The sequence below is a fragment of the Triturus cristatus genome, chromosome 8 (genome assembly GCF_964204655.1).
Source record: "Triturus cristatus chromosome 8, aTriCri1.1, whole genome shotgun sequence".
Classification (NCBI taxonomy): domain Eukaryota; kingdom Metazoa; phylum Chordata; class Amphibia; order Caudata; family Salamandridae; genus Triturus; species Triturus cristatus.
The window spans coordinates 841,761,824-841,779,374 of NC_140591.1; the positions used below are offsets into that span (position 1 = coordinate 841,761,824).

General features: G+C 46.3%; 1 protein-coding gene across 1 annotated transcript in view; it reads left to right on the top strand.

The window, feature by feature from the left end:
* PROS1 (protein S) overlaps positions 1-17,551 on the top strand; it is a 308,818-nt gene that overhangs the window by 183,492 nt on the left and 107,775 nt on the right. The gene's annotated exons all lie outside the window — the stretch shown is intronic.

Here is a 17,551-nt window from a genome sequence, read left to right on the forward strand (position 1 = left end):
TTGAGAGGGAGGCCTTTGCTGTGGTTTGGGCCCTGAAGAAGCTGAGGCCATACTTGTTTGGCACTCACTTCAAGATTCAGACAGACCATAAGCCCCTCTTGTGGCTAAATCAGATGAAGGGTGAAAATCCCAAACTTCTTAGGTGGTCCATTTCCCTACAGGGGATGGACTTCACAGTGGAACATAGACCTGGGACTGACCATGCCAATGCAGATGGACTCTCCAGATATTTCCACTTAGAACATGAAGACTCAACTGGTCAAGGTTAGTTTAATGTCCCTAAGTTTGGGGGGGGGTTGTGTAGGAGAGTAGGGTCTGCTTTCTATGTTCACCCCCACTTTTTGCTTTTGCTTTACTGGTTTTCGACTTAGATGTGGCTGTGGGCCTGCTAATCAGACCCACAGCCCTGCTGTTCCCTCTCTAAATTACTACTATGTACTTTAGGTGCATAACCCATTTGGATAGGATCACCTTATTGGGCCCTGTACAGTGTACCCTAGGTACCCAGGGCATAGGTGTACCCTAGGCCTACCAGGGGCTGCAGCATGTATTGTGCCACCCCTGGCCTGGCCTTCCATTTTGACACAACTGGCTGATCACTCAGCTGGGGCAAGGTCGTGTAATCACCCCTTGCTTAGGTGTAGTATTCCTATACCTAACTTACATATAGACACATGTGTACCTATCAGTCACTCCTATGGCAGGCCTTGACAATCCTGGAGGCAGAGTGCTTGGTAACATGTGAGATGGTGCTCTAGCATGAGCTGAGCCTGTCTGCAGCTTTCGGAACCTTGTCCTTATAGCTGTTCTATGATATAGCCTACCATATACTCTTAAAGTGCCTTATAATCTTAGACGGTTATGGTAACTATGGTTGGGCTTTATCAAAACATGTCGTGTAAGGTGTCTAACACTCGGGAATAATACCCCCATGCCATTTCTGGACATGAGAATATTATTCCCCCCTTCTAGAGGGAAAGACATGTTAAAATCATACTTCAACTGTTAGCCTCTGACCAAAGCCTCAGCATCACAAAATGGATGCTGCTGCCACGACACAAGTCTGACCTCCTGCTGCTGGGAGTGATCCCAGCCAGGGAGGCCTGGACAATAGGTTTCCTGCTTGGGGAGGTGCTAGCACCTCCCCAGACAGCCTTTAGTGTATTGGGGCAGGGTGGGCTGAAAGGAATGAGACATGCCTGGGGCACACAAGGTGTTCCTTGCATAGTCCAGTTCAAACCGGCGCTGGGGCACTCCAGCCCCAGCTCTGGCGCGAAACTGGACAAAGGGAAGTGGGTGTAACCACCCCCTCCCAGGTCCCACCCATAAGGCGTGACCTAGCAGGTATCCCAGCCCCCCAGATTAGTATAAGAGTGGGAGTTGGGCCTCAAGACTTTAGATTATCCTGAACCTGCAAAACTGAACAGAAACTCTGGACCTTCGACATTCGACGAAAGAAGAAGACTGAAGAATCTCCCTTGTAGCCAAGGAGTGGCTACCCTGTGCAAACAGGCACCATCAAGTGACTACCCTTTGCTTTGTGAAACGTTCGACGAGGAACCGATTGCAGAGCCCGACCAGAGCCTTGATTTCCAGACTTCTCCGACCCTCATCCACATCTGCAGCAGAGCTGAGATCCGTGGAGGCGACGAGCGACGTGGGACCGGCTACCTGGGAAAAGTGGCTAGTAACTTACAGCGCAGCTTCTGAGGTACCCTCGAAGTTGTGCACCGGGGATTGAGAAGCCCCAACCCCAAGCACCATCTGCACCGAAGACCAGCCCCCCACACTCCACGAGTCCTGCGTGGGGCCCTTCAGCATTTTCCTGCTTGCCGCGTCTGTCCGGTTGCTTGCCCGCTGGCTAGTGGCCTCTGTGACGACGCTCCCTGAAATCTTCTGCGCTGGTTTGGCTCCTCCAGACTGGCTCCCGCTTCTCTGCAAAGAAGAAGCATCCCAGACCCTCCTGGTCTGCACCAGAAGCAAGTCCCTTGTTCCTCGTGGGTTCCGCTTGCCAAGGCTTGGTGAGTCCTAGTCCAACTTCGACGCCGCCGACAGCAAGAGCCTTCGTGGGACAGCTCGCCTCCTGGTCCTGGTCGTCCTCGACGCTTCCTGGTCCTCCTGGCTGCAGCGACAAGCTTCACCTTCACCTGCAACTCTTCACGACATCGCCTGGTTCCTTCCTGGTTCCACGTGGTCACTGGCTAGTGACCTTGACTCTGTCCCCTCTGCTTGCAGGTTTCTTCTCTTCTTGATCCCAGCCTTGGGATCCACCGGACACTCTTCACTGACTGCCTGTCAGCATCTTTCTTCAGGCATCCATAGGAGTCGACGACGAAAACGACGCATCTTCACCCCTATGCACCCGCAGCCTGTGGGCTAGGTAACTTGGGTACTCCGGTGCTCATCAGGATAGTGACTATCCTAGTGTCTAGTTTTCAAGTCTCAACTTCCTAGCTACTCCGGAAGTGTCCTAAATCTATCTATTTCTAAACTGTAATATTGCTATTGACTTTTACGCATTACGCGTGAGTGTTTCCACTCTGCACACGAATCCCGTGGGCCTCCCACTTCCTAACTAACGCTAGTGTAGTGTAGCCCCAGCGATTCCCTAGGCCTAGGCCTAATCTATTTCCGTGACAGTGGTTCTTATACCACTTCTTTAGTATATGGTTTGCGTGGCCCCTAGGGCCTAACTGTATTACTTACCTGTGTGACTTACTGTATGCATTAATAAGACTGTGTTGTACTTACCTCTAATCTCATAAAGAGTGCTGAGGGTTTGACTAGAATAAATACACTTTATTTTATATATATCTGTTGTGGTGTCCTTTCATTTGGTATTCAAGGGATTATATATGGTATCACAGCTGGCTTCACATGCCATTCAGAGTTTAGCCTAAGACTGCTCTTGTCCATGCTACCACTAGGATAGCTGGTCTATAAGGTTGACTTTACAACCAATCACCATAAGGGTATTTGGACTGATATAAGGTGTACACTATAACTAGTGACATCATACATCAGGCCAACTTCTCACAGTAAGCAGACCTATTTTTACAGTACATAACATGTACTGAGAGTGTGCTTTAGGTCAGCCCTTTGCTCATGATTGGATGGCTTTGTTGTCAGTCACAGTTGTCTCATCTTGACTCAATGGTGCTCCTCCCTATTCATGTATTTTTCCCACCCAACAGCATTTCAGTTTCACAGTGTTCTGATTGTGCCTGTCCGTTGCTGATATTGTCTGTATTTAGATAAGTATTTTTTTCTTTCACTTTAAGCACACTGTGGCAGTGCATGTATTGTGCTCTCTCTCACCCTGTCCAATTGCTTTGCTACGCTCTTCACTTTTCCCTACCACCCTTCATTATCCAAAGTTGCATCGTCTCACCGCAGCTCGTCTGTTGCTTTCCCTGCCCCTCGTTTCTAGATTTGACTGTGTGGATGTGTGCTCATTCACGATATCTATCTAAACCAAAACAATAAATTGGTTAAGCTTGTAGGATTCACTGCTGAGACCTGTTGGCTTTGATAATGCTTCTTTTGCGACACATCCACCAGGCAATACTGTCAACAAGTAACTGATCTGGTAGTTACTAAGGCAACACAATGACCCCACTCACCAGCTCCACAATGCGGCCGGGAATGCCAAAGCCTATATATAAGTGCCATCATCTAATTTGCCAGCAAAGGGAGGAGGTTGAGTCTTCAGCTTCCTCTGAGGATCATAACCTCATAAGCAGCAATATGTGGAAGCTGTGCTCCCTTCACAGGATCTCCTGTAGCAGCAGTCGATTGATTTGTGCACTGGCCTCTGCTGTTTGTGTGACTGAAGGAAAATGGAGAAAACACCCTACCCTAGTCGAGGAAGACTAGGAATACCAAGAGATAAAAGCTTGATATGTTGAGGGTGCCAATTTATGGAAACCATTGCAGCATCTGAGGCACCACCTGGCATTTTTGGGCAATTTGGCAAACCCAGAGAATGAGAACTTTGTTTCCCATTACTTTAAGCTTGAACCTGTGGGCCATTATTTTTGCAGGGCCATCCAGGACATCAGTAGGTGTAAGTGGAAGGTGGTAGAGGGTCCAATCTATCAGCAATTGACTAGGTGTTAACATTTGGAGGAGTGTGAGTTATCCCCAGAAGTGGACACCTTAATAGTGGGTCTCACCTCCCAACACTTTATTGCCTCAAGAGCAGCCCCATCAGAAATGATGGATTACAAGGTGGTTCAGCAGTGAAAAGTTTGTTCATCCTCCACCTTGATTTTTGAGGTTCCTTCCAGGTCATCCTCCACATGTTATCTCCAGTCCCTTCTTAAACATGTCCAGGCCTCAGAAGAATGAATGTGAAAGGTGGAGGACAGTTTTGACCTATTGGGGCCCATGGAGCTGCATGCACAGTTGCTGTCCGATATTTCATTTGACAGTCTGTGCATCACTGGCTGCTACAGGAATGGCAATTGCTGAATGTCATCATAAACGGATGTGTTTTTTGGAATATAAATTCTTGTCAGCAAAGATTGTTACTGAAGTTATTCATGTATGCTGCCACAATATTTGGTACGCAGCTCAATTGCTCAGCAAGGAAATCCACTGACTATTTTCAGAAGGCCTTCCTCACAGAAGGGAATTCATTTTCAACCAGTCAAATGCAGTTCAGTGTTTGCCCATTCATGGCAGGCATTGTAGCGAGTATAGACCTATGGCAAAAGACCCGATCTCAGAATCCTCCTATCACTTCTAAGGCAGGACACGGGCAGACTAGCCCTTTCAATTGAAGGAATTTGTCATTCTTTCTCCTACATTTATAGTTTTCTATCTCAGATCACTTGTTCCTGGACATTATAAAGGATGATTATCAGCTAGAACTCTATTCTCTTCCAATAGCACCAGTATGCAGTGATGCTCCTATCTCATTTCACACGATAATACAAGAGGCTTCTTGTCAGTGGGGTTTGCTCCTGTATGAGAAGAATGTTTTCATGGAAGTACAACAGGAATAATGTCTCAACCGGTAGCACTGGGACAATAGGACAATCATCACTTAATTTAAAACTCGGCTTGGTGTTGGCTTTATGTGAGCTCAAAATGATACTTCCGCTCTTGGTGACCCTATTACAGTAGACAAATGTTCAAGCTGGATAGTTAGTCAACCTGTGATTACTCCCTCTTCAAGGTGGAGGACAATACCAGTGAAACTTATGAGTGTCTTCAGTTGCAAAGATTTATGCTTAACCTTAAAAAGATTCTGTCTTGTGACCTGAAGTTCTTCATGGCTTCCTTCCAAACAGACTATGGGAGGATATTCCTGCCACATTGGTAACACATACTTTCCGATGGAGGACTCATCTACTGCAAGAGACTAAGTTGAGAGAAATGGTGGCATGCACGCAGGTGGTTCAGTGGACCCAGCTGTACCTCAAACCTCTGGTTTATTCGATAGTATCTCCAATTTGTTACCTTTCTTGGAAGACAACGAGGCTCCTCTCTTGGTGTATATATAGCAGTGTCTTATTTTCCCTGTTGCTCCTCCTACTTGGCTTGTAAATATGGATATTACCCAGAGGACTTGGTTATCACTATGTGGTTCAAGTTAGTGCATGTGCAGTGTTGCTTGGATGAAGTGAACCACTTGCTGGAAATGACTATGTTGTGTGTGGTATGCCCCCCAACTTTTACCTTGACAGATGTTGCTGGCTGTAGAACTTGTTCTTTTTTAATACATACCTTTTATTAACATTTTTGGATATGTATCAAACAGTGTCTGTCTATAGCATGATACATACAGCAATTGCTGTAGAACTCTGTACACTTTATCCCTGCTAACCAGTGTGCTTCCCTTCTCAACATGATGAAAATGGCAAACCCCTGATTTCTATGTTTAACCTACTATATGGTACAAAGTGCACCGTAAGTGAAATGTCAATAAAAAATAAAGTCTAAACCTTTGTTTTAAATATTAAGTTACTTCTAAGTAGGCCTTATTGTCCAAAAGGCATGGCATTTAAAAGTAGGACATGTACAAGTTTAATGTTGCACATGATCCTTGCAGGATAACCACCTAGGAACTTGATTAACTTCTAAGAGGCCTACCATGTCCCAGGCAAATGTTAGATGATACCTGGGTATAGCCCTCCTTTGTTCCCCCCGTCAGCCTGCCGTGAATCCCAGTGGGAGAGTAACTGCCCCCAGAACTGGTTTAGAATGACCACAGAGGAGAGGTTCTTAGTTTTCCATGGCCACACCTCTGGGGAAAAAAGGTTCTGTCATCTTGGTTTTTAGCAGGAAGGGGCACTGTGCGATTGTTTTGCAGCATTTCGGGTGTGAATTACTGTAATGTGGGTAGGGATATCCCGGAGAGCTTTTACCCCTCTTATTAGGGAGTTTCCCATACCCACAGGTAGGTGGAAGGCATAAAGGTGGCATCACCAGCACCCTCCTAAGAACACTTTCTGAACATGTGGAAGAACAGAAGGGTACTGGACCTACTGTATCTGACCTGAGAAAAACCTAGAAGACTGGGCTTGCTATCCCTTATTGTACCCAGGAAAAAGAATGGATTTCAAGAATCACAAGGCTGACCTGTTCAAACTACAGGGAGATGACAAGTTGGAAGTAGCCTTTTTCTGCAACTGCCCAGCTGAACAGTTCAACTGGACCTGCCCTGGATCCTGCTGCTGGCCGCTACTGGAGTGTGTCTTGACCCCCTAGTGCTGTCCACAAGGTCCTTGACCCATGACTGGTGTCAAGGTTTACTTCTCCTATCATCTTCTGAAATCTTGGGTTTAGAAACTTTTTGGCTTCAAGATCCTCCGAAGGACTGTGACCAATTTGCCAAGTTGATCTGATGAAGGTTAGTTGCCACTGGGCAATATGCAGATTGCTTTATCTTGGACCCTTCCCTCAGCAGCAAATCTGATTCAGTGGGCCCTTTCGGAGAATGTATTGGGCCTCATGGAGCCCTACTAGGCTACATTTTGTGGCCTAGAGTCGCTGGAAGAATCAGAGCTCTTAAGAAAGTGACTAAGTCTGAAGGCACCAAAAGTACAAAAGTATCCAGCCGGTGAGGGGCCTTCTGTGGTGCGATTTAAATTTCACTCTCTCTGAGATTTCTGGGCAAAGGTCAACAGCTTTACCGGGACCTCGTCCACTGGCTGATGTTGTGGACTCCTCTTCGGCCCCAGCCTGCTGCCTTTATCCACTGTGAATTTTGGACTTTCATTTAAGAGACTAAGTCGAAGGTAAAACTTCTGACTGGGTCGAACCTGATTTATGCATCCGATCTTCCACCATCACAATTGGACTTAACCTGCGCCTATCTACCGGCCAAGCACAACCAGCTGACCGCAGTTGGCGCTTAACACATTTTGGCGCTATTTTAATATTTAATTTTTTTAAATTCGTAACTCTGGTTTCCATTATTAGATTTTTATCTGTATGGTGCCATTTCATTTATTAAAATGTACTCACTTTTTCTAAATTGTTTTGGGATTTTTCTTGTGTTGTATTTTGACTTTATTACTTTTTTGGTACTGCAAAAATACTTTACGTCTTGCCTCTAAGTTAAGCATGTCTGCTCTATGCCATAGCTACCAGGGTGTAGATCTCAGGTTTTTATAGCGCCTTTAATGATTCCTCCTGCCAAGGCTGTGGTTATTACTTGGTGTGCATTGTCACCCCCCCCTAATTATCTCCCCAGTTTCTTACACCTCTGTTTAATTGGAAGGAGCTGACCTTTCTAGTTGTTCCTTCCTTTTTCTGTGCATATCTTGTGAGAAGGGAGAATACATGGGCAAAATATTTAAGCAAAGCATTGCCTCCTTATTCTAGTTCCAGTTCAAAAACCTTTATTTCAGTCTTTAAGACCATAAATGTTTGTGTACAATAAAATCCAAATCGTGACAATGTATGATTAAGACACATCGAACGGAGATATAAGAATCAAAGTGCAACATCTTCGGGTGCGGGAGAAGATTTGGCTGCACTGGCCAGTGGGCAAGCCAATTGGTTCAGAAAAGTGCAAGTGCAATAATGACGAAAACTAAAAAGCACAGGCATAAATACAATAGCAAACAAGTCAATTGCAAGGACCAACCAATGTGCAGAAAATTTGATAAAATCGGTACAATTAAAAATATGCCTGGAGAGGGTTATACATAAAATATCTCGATTAAAAATAATCATCTCATGGTTAAAAATCTAAAACAATTAAAAGAATAAAAAACTTTTTTCCTCTCTCCTTATGATACGCAATAGAATAGTCTATACGCTAGCAGCTGGGGTGGTTATTATTATCTTTTTTTCTTTTTCTAAGAAAGCCCAACGCCTGCGCCACATTGCGTTTAAAAAACGGGAAACAGCAAAGACATTGGGCTTAGAGGTATCGTACTTCAAAACTCTAATGCCTCCTGGCAATGCACAAACCCCATGTTCCTACACAGCTGAATGAGCCAACACAGTCTTACCGATTTATAACCTGGGCAGAAAAATAAAGCATGCAGCTCTGACTCCTCCTGATGGTTACAAGCTGGGCACCCACAATGGCCCTATACAGACCATTTGGAAGTGAAGGCCTGCAAAGGAAGGGTACTAAATCTAAACTGGAGGTATAATTTTCTTGCTGAGAACGGTAGAATATCCTTCAGAAAGGATTCTAATTTATACTCATCTTTCACAGTAAGAAATTCTATTGTCAGAACGCCTAGGTTCGGATTCCCAAAGATGACTTCCAATTTGTGAGTTCGATAAGTTCTCACCAGTTCAATACGTGAGACTGTAGAACAAGTTTCTTCAGGGTTACTCCAGAGGGTTGGTTTGCCTATCCTTGTGCACTCTTCCCTTATATGTGCAAACCAAGCAATTTTATTTTCTGCCCCTGGAAGACCTAGTAGCTCTTTAGTTTCTGCCTGATAATTTGCCAGTTCCGGGGTCACCCACATCCTGCGCCAGAAAGTTAGAGGTCTAAAGGTAACCTCATCTTCAATCGCACTTATACCTAAATCTAGCCGCAAGGGGGTTAACGGGGTGCTGGGTGGGGAGACCCAGAATTTGTCTTAAAAAACTGTTCTCAACTTTACTCAAAAGGCTACAAGAACAATGTCCCCAGAGTTCAGCCCCATACAACGTGGCTCCCCTTGCTTGTGCCTTATATATTTCAATAATAGGCCCAGTTGGTTTGTAGGTGGATTCCCTCATTTATTTAGCAATCCCACCGGTAGTCTGTGCCAGTTTAAGCTTAGCTTTGGCTATTTGTGGCCCCCAGTCCATATTTTCAGTAAGGGTGACACCCAAATAGTCAAATACAGGAACCCTTTCCAGTGCTATACCATCTAAGTGGGGATTTGGACGTGTTTTCTTGGCTGGGTTAACAACCATAACCTTGGTTTTTGTGGTATTAATCTCCAGCCTCCTGTTATTGCAAAAGATGACAAAACTGTCCAATATCCTCTGGATTCCCATCGGCGACTTGGACATCAAAAGGGTGTCGTCAGCAAACATCAATGCTGGAACCTTTGAGTTTGCTAACTTGGGGGCATCGTTGTCCTTTACCTCAGTAAATTGGGCAATAAGTGCGTTGACAAAGAGGCAAAACAGGGTTGGTGCAAGCACACAGCCCTGCCTCACTCCTCTGCCAACTGGGAGTCTTGGAGTTAATTCTCCCCCTTTTCCACATCTTACTCGGGCATAATTGGCTTCATGCAGCTTAATAAGCATGCTTAGAAGGTAAAATGGAATCCCCAGATCTCTTAATACCCCCCATAGTTTGTCTCTGGGCACCAAATCAAAAGCCGTTTTCAGGTCCACGAAAATTAAATAGAGGCTGCCACCCTCCATTGTCACCGTTTTCCAAAGTATGAGTTGGAGTCTATACATTTGGTCAACGGGGGAAGTGTTCTTCCTGAATCCGGCTTCATAGGGGCTTATAATATCATTATCTTGCATCCATCCCTGGATTCGGTCAGTACCCGTGCAAACAATGTTTGGGTGACATCGATCAAACTGATCGGTCTATAGTTTGCAGGGAGTAGTGGAGAGCCCTTTTTAAAGACTGGGACAATTTCTACCCCAGCCCAGGTATCAGGGATCGGCATGCCGTTCATTATAGCATTGAATAATACCCACAGGTGGGGACCCCAGATTGTTGGTTCTTCTCGAAACAAATCCCCTGGTAGCCTGTCTAATCCAGGTCTGCAGGAAGTTTCTTAATTGCTTTGTAAACCTCCAGAAGGGTGATCCCAACAGGCACCCCATCAGAATACCTAGGTGAGGGAGTAGTCACCTCAGCTACCAGGCCGCTGTCTACACACGAGACCCCTTGAGTGGCGGTGTGGCTGCCAATATGGGTGCCAGGGTCGAATTCCATTGTGTATAGCGCCTGAAAATGATCTGCCCACTTTTCTGCTGGTATATTCGGCTCTAAGGCTGAATTGCCTTCCCGAGTACTTGTTCTAACTTTGGCCCAGAATTCCTTCATGTCCCGGTTCCATAGGGCAGTTTTTATGTCCTCCCATTTATTCACTTCCCAGGAGTGCTTTGCTTGGCAAACAGCCTCTTTATATAAAGCCCTCCTAGATTTCGTTAAAAGCTTATTTTTTGCTTTGATAGCCACTATCAATGCCCGTTTTGCCTTTCGGCATTTATCATTAAACCATGACTGGGTTGCAATTTTAGTTTTTTTGACAAGCTCTTATGGAGTTCTCTAACTTGGTTGATGGGGGTTAAGTTATCCCCGTCAGCGCAAATGCTGCTAAGTTCTTGCAAAACTGGTATTACTACTTCATATAGAGCGCCCAGCTTCTCAGGTATTTGCTTTATTAACCCCACTTAATTCTTCGTCTGTTATTAGTAAGTGATGGCCTGTTCTCAGGGAGGGGACATCTAACCAGCGCAATGCCTGAGTCCGGCACCTTCAATACCAATGCCAAGGCGTTATGGTCACTATCATGCCGTGGTAAGACGGCAAAGTCAAGGACCATGTGCCATGATCTGGTCTCCACTAAGATATAATCCAGAAGAGAGGCTCGGCCAATTCTATTAAATGTTAATTTCCCTGGCCTATCAGAGATTGTGCGGCCATTACACGCTCTCAGCGAGTGGTTTAGCAGAATGGCATTTATTTGGAGTACCAGGGGAGACCAGGACTTAATCGGCTGGATTTGCGGGTCAGGAATAGTCCACTGGGGGGAGTCCTCATTAAAAATTAGATCGTGAATGCCAGGAAGGGGCTCAGATTGGCAGGTAAAATCGCTCCCAACGATCAACTTCGTATGAAACGGGACAGTGGGAATAAAGGAGTTTAATACATCAAGGGTTAGTGATTCCTTGCTCACACTTACAGGTTGGGAATAGATATTAATAAGGGCAAACTTCATCTTAGTAGGAAAACTAAGCATTACACATTGGATATCACTAGAGGAAGTGTACAGGGGACTAGCTAGACAGCGGACATGTGAGCCGACCCAGATAGATAAACCCCCAGACGGTCTGCCCCTCTCTCTTGTAACAGCTGGTATATTAAATGTCGCAAATCCCACCCTTGTGCAGTCGTCCCTTGCCCATGTTTCCTGGAACATGCAAATGTCATACTGGTCCACGAAAAGTCCCCAATCAGGGCAGGAGAGTTTACCCTTGATGCCAGCCACGTTCCAGGAGAGGATCTTCACCTTACTACCTGTATACAGGATTTCTCTTGGGGGATCAATACAGTGTGCAGTTACAATTGGGGAGTTTGCCCTGTGTGCGATGTTATTGGGAGGGGCAGAAGGATTGGGAGATATGGGTCCAGGAAAATGACATGGACCCACAGGACCCTTAATCCCCTGAAAGGTGGCTACTGCCCGAGCCCGCGGGTCTGGGACTAACTCTGGGTGGGAGGGCTGGCTTATACCCCCATTATCTGGCTCCACTCGTCCTCTCGGGTGCGTCGTAGTGGTCTTTGAATGGCCCAGTCCCACTATCCCTGCTAGTCAGTCCACATCTTCCAGAGCCCAAAATCGGTTGTGTACAGGCAGATTAAAAAAAAGAGGTCTAATGGTAGGGTGCCTGTAATCAGCGTTCTGGTGGTCAATCGGCTGCCTATCATACCCTGAGATTACCTCTACCCTACCAGGGTTATAACAGTGACAGTAGAAATGGTCTAGCGAGAGAGCTCTCATCTCTGTGTGGGGCTCTGTGGGGCTGGATTTATAGGTTATAAGCCTGCGTACAGTCTGGGGTTTTTTTAAGTTAATAACCACACAATCCCCTTGGATTTCTTTTTTACTAGGTCCCACCCAATCAACTCTCCGCACCATTAAGATTTCCCCAGCCCTTTCATGGGGGAACTGCCTATGCTTTGCTAACCAAAACAAACTCTTGTTCCTCAGTTCTAGTTGTGACTCCCTCAGGGTATTATTAAGTAGTGGGACCCCTGTCAAGATAATTACATAGGGTGATGATGCTGGTGGAAGGTTTACAGTTGGCTGGATAGCTGCTTCCAGCATACCCACTGGACACTCTTCCCTCCTCAACTCTTCTCTGCTTGTGCTCGGCCCTGATACACTATTGGTAGTTTGGTGGGTTCTCCGCATGGTATCGATTGTGGCATTATTCTCAACCGCACAGTGAGGTATCCTCATCGTTGTGTTCACTGTCCGTTTTTGTGCTCGCTGTACGTCAAGGTGCTGAAGGGTACGACTGGTGTCTTGGCTAGTGATTGGCTATGTATTGGGGTCGTGAGTCCTAAATGTCACCTGATTGTCTAGAGGAGCCCGGCTGTTAGAATCTATCTGGCAATTGGGACCACCCCCCCTCGATGTAGATTGTGTTGTATTGGCGCTGACTTGCATTTGCCTTGGATCCCCCAAAGATGTCAAATTATTTAATTGGGCGACTAAAGGGGCAACTTCTTCCTTTAGAATAACTCTAAATTGACTCAGCAGGTCTGCCAATAGAGTCTGAGCCCAGGGTGGATATTTTGGATCTATACCAGTGGTAACAGTGCATTCTAATGTTGGGTTTAGCATGGGTGTACATTCTACACTTGCCTCGTTCCCTACTTTTGCTTTCTTACTATTAGGTGCCCTTCCAACAGTTTGCTTACGTTTCCCATTTTTACGAGTGCCTACACCCTCATCCCCCTTTCTAATTACAATTGTCGAGACCTTTGCTTGTTGTGAGGGGGGCGGAGAAGCATTTCCAGTAGATAAAGGTACTGCGGGAGTGATGTTGGGAATAGGCAAATCTACTATTGGAAAGGAGAGTTCAGGGGTAATTGACAACCACCTTTCAGTGCGTTCAATTTCGGTTGTGACGGCACCTATGGCCCTTTGTAACATTTTATCAATTGAAGTTGGGAGGGGCGGGGAAGAGGGGTTGACTTGGGCTCGGGTCTTTTTATTAGCACAAGTGTGTTTCCCCAAAGTGTAGTTTTAAGAGACAATCCGCACTATAACCGCCCTTTGGATAAATCTAACGATCCGACGGGCAATAGGCAAACAGACAATCCTTTTAGCAATATAATAATGACCCAGAAGAGTTCGTTATACTAATAGGTAGAGATGACCGTTAGGCTAAACCCCTTAAAGTCCACATAAGTATAGTCAATCGACCATGAGCATGCAGCATATACAGGATGAGGGGGGTGCCCAGAGGTAACCAGTCTACTTGCCGTGGCGGGGTGATTTTCACAGTGATCCTACAATAAGATATCGGGTACCACTCTGCCGCATTCTCTGGGGGAGATCCTTAAAGTCCACTGCTGGGTGGTTAGACTCAAGTGGGGTGGCCCTGCCCTGTCTCTTCCTGTCAATGACGGGCAAGGACAGGCCCGCCCTTGGCCCGGGCTTCACACGGGCGCGGCCCGTGTGCGTCCCGCGCCGCGGGAAAGGCAGCAGCGCTTTTGAGCGTGAGTTAGGCTCCTCCCCCACACCTGAGGCCGCTGGATTGGATTGTAGGGCACCCTGGGACTTGAAGTCCCACCAGGGTCCAACGCGGCTCTGCAGGGATGAAGGTTGCAGCGCTGGAGGGAGGTGAAGGTCAGGATACTAAACCCTGGGACAGAATTCCCTCCAGGGTGTTGCTGGAACCACAGGCTGACCCCCGCAAACAGGAGAACGACTTCACAGGATCCTTATTCTCATTGTTTGTTCATCTCAGGGCCTTTCAAGACCTAGATTATCACTTCACACCTCCGTGACGACCTCTGTGCATCAGTGGAAGAATATTCGCTTTTGCCCGTGTATTGCAACAGTCCATCTCATTGAGTAATGGACCAGGAAGCCTACAATTGTATTGCTGCAAGGTTATTTTCCCATTCCTCTTATCGCCAAATAGAAAGGTTCAGGGTCCTGCTGATTGTTCCTGTCGGACCAGCAGACACTGTTCCCTGTTTTGTAGTCCTTTTATCCACCCTTTTGTAAATCCTGTGTTGAGTGAACTTAAGAATGATGGCTCAATTACAAGTACTGCAGAATGCCATACCAAGATTCCTTGTGTCTGGAATGACCATTACCAGCAGGAATCTTCTCATGGTATTCCTGCAATTATTAGTGAAATCACTCTGAATTTGAAATAACTGTGTCAACCTGGAATTACGATGTGGAAGCTTGGACCATGTGGTAAATGTAGGAAAGTGCCACATTTTGACATGGTCTCCCCACTTTTTGCCTGGTTATTCATGTGAGATCGACTGGAGGTGCACTGGGTCACTGCTATCGAGGTCCCCAGTGCCCGATCTTTTTGCCAAAACTGTGCAGTGTTACCCCCAGTTGGCAATACATTTGGAACTACCTGTAAGTCCCTAGTATATGGTATCCCTAGTACCTAGGGCAGGGAGGCCAAAGAGTGTCCATGACGGCAGCAGCATGAATTCTGCCACTTAAACACATACAAACTGCCACTGCAGGCAGCGTGTCTTGGTGCATACAAAAGTGAAAACACGACGTAGCACACAGCCTGTATGCCATGCCCATAGATACTGCATGGAGTATAGGTAAGTCATCCCTACTGCAGGCCTTATAGCCCTAAGGCAGGGTGCACTATACTACATGTGATGGCATAACTGCATGAGCAGATATGCCCCTGTGCTGGTCAGTCCTATTGCTGCCAGCACAAGTGAACAGAAAAGCCATTTTCGAGTACATGTGCTGGAAACTGCTGAAAACGAGTTCCAGCTTACATGATGGCTTCACTGAAAATAGAGATGTTTGGTATCAAACATCCCGTATTAATAAACCCACACCTTGCCAGTGTTGGATTTATTAATACATTCACACCGAGGGCACCTAAGTGGTGCCCCTCTAAAATCTATCAGCCTCTGGTGTGCTGACTGGTTCTGGCCAGCCGTCCGTCAGAGACAAATTTGTGATCCCAAGGGCGAGTGCCTTTGCTCTCAGGAGGTCAGAAACTAACACTGCGCAAGAAGAGTTGTTCACACCCCCACTCACAGGATGACCTGCTGATTAGCATTCCACTGCAGGAGAGCTTAAAAGAAGCCACCTTATTTGAAATGTGAGTCTGGCTTCCCTCACAGGAGAGAAAGCCGACCCCCTTTGTCCAGAGCACTTTGTCACATGGAGAGGCGGGAAAATTAGATTGTCAGGGAGGAGTGCCCACCCTCAGGTTAGTACCACTTTCAAGGTGGGCTACCTGAAGTGGACACAACTTTTCATAGTTTCCCATTTTGAAGATGGCAAGTTTAGGAACTCTGGGACAGGGTTATGCCCACTTCCCATAGAAAGTGGTCACATAGGGGTTGTAGTGACTCCAATGGTAAGCAGCCCACTGGATACTACCCTACTCTACCCTAACATCCCTAGATTTAGTATTTAGGGGAGCCCCTGGCACCAGAGTATCAGATCCGACTGATCTGTAAGAAGAAGACAGACGTGAAGAGTCACACAGAGCAAGAACAGAAAACCCAGCAACTGACTTGGTGCCAACCCTGCCGGCTTGTCTGCTGACTTTGACAATTACACCAAAAGCTGACTTTTCCAGCAGATGTTTTTTCTCTAACGCCTGGGAGGCTTGCCAGTACCTCAACCAGAAAGCAAGAACCCCCTGTGGGACAGTGAACCTATTCCCCTACATCCCTCAGGTACCAAAGACTGAGCTGTGAGGCTCCAAGATGGCAGAAATCCGATGCTGGAAAGCACCACTGCACTCTGAGCCGCCTAGCCCAAGCTGAAGTGGGCCAATGGTGTCCCCAGACCCTCCAGATTCAAAGCCCACCTTGGGTTTCCCCACTGTGGATGCCTCAATGATTCCTGCAGCCTCTGTTCGCAGGCTCCCACTACTACGACTGCTCCCGGTAAGAAAAAACAGACATTTAAGGACACCTGTCGCCCCTAGCCCATGGAGATGAGGACTAAAGGTGTCCCTACGTCCCAGAGCATTGTGAGGCCTGAGCCCCCCCCTGTTGGTTAAGCCCGACTGGCCCCCCAGTCAAAGCATGCAACCTCTTTTTGCGAAGACCGATCCCAAATGACTTCTTTCGGGCACCCGACACTGTTTGCATCCCTGCACCCGTCTGCCCTAGTGCCGCTGGTGGTGTCTGGCTGACATTACCTTGGACCTTGTCCTCCACTCACCTTATGTCCCGGAGATTGATCTCGTAAGTCACTGTACTGTAGCTGAAATGCCGTACTTGTTTTTCCTCCCTTAGGATAACATTGCAGCTTCTCAAAAATGCACTATCAACTTCTTAAATGCAAACTTTTAAATGAAAAAGTATTTCCATTGAAAAACGTACTTCCCTGATATTGAATCCGGTGCCTAAATGTATGTAAAGATAAGTGTTATTTTTATAAATTGGTGTGGATCTCCTTATTGAGTTGTGTACATCATTTACTGACTATTGTGTGTATTTGCAGATGTCTAACACTCCCCTCTGATAAGCCTAAGGCTGCCTGACCACACTACCCCCTAGAAGAGCACCTTGGGATTGCTAGAGCAAGCCCCTGTCCACCCATAAGGGAAACCCGGTCTCTTTGTACCATATATCTCATTTTGATATATCATATAAAGAACCAACTACTGACAGTAAATGTTTGTGAGGTGCCTGGAGAAATGCAGAGGGAGGTGAGGGTGTTAGTAATTCTCATTTCTATTTACTTTAAAGTGATTCCTCTGGTTCTGTAGTTGATATCTGAAGTTACCTTCGCTATATCTTTACATTGCATGGCCTTGTACAAGGAAGATGGATGTTATTATTCCAAGGTTTCTTACTCCCATTCCTTCTGCCCCCCTCTCCGCAACTCCTGTTTCCATGGCTCAATGTCCTCTACCATACTGCTTGGTAATCTCTAGGCCTTTCTGCCATTAGGAAATTCCCCATTCACATTTCACTAGGTAATACCTTGTGATGTGTGAATGGATTAACGTGCCTGGCATTTGGGGAAATGCAGGTTATTAGATTTATGTTGATTAGCGGTAAATAATCAATGTATTTTCCCAGCCCTTGATTTCACTTATGGCTGCAGTAAATTCACACATTTAAGGATTTTCCAAAGATTTAGTGCAGTCCCTACAGTGAAATATCCTTGCACCCAGATTCAGTGACTCAAGA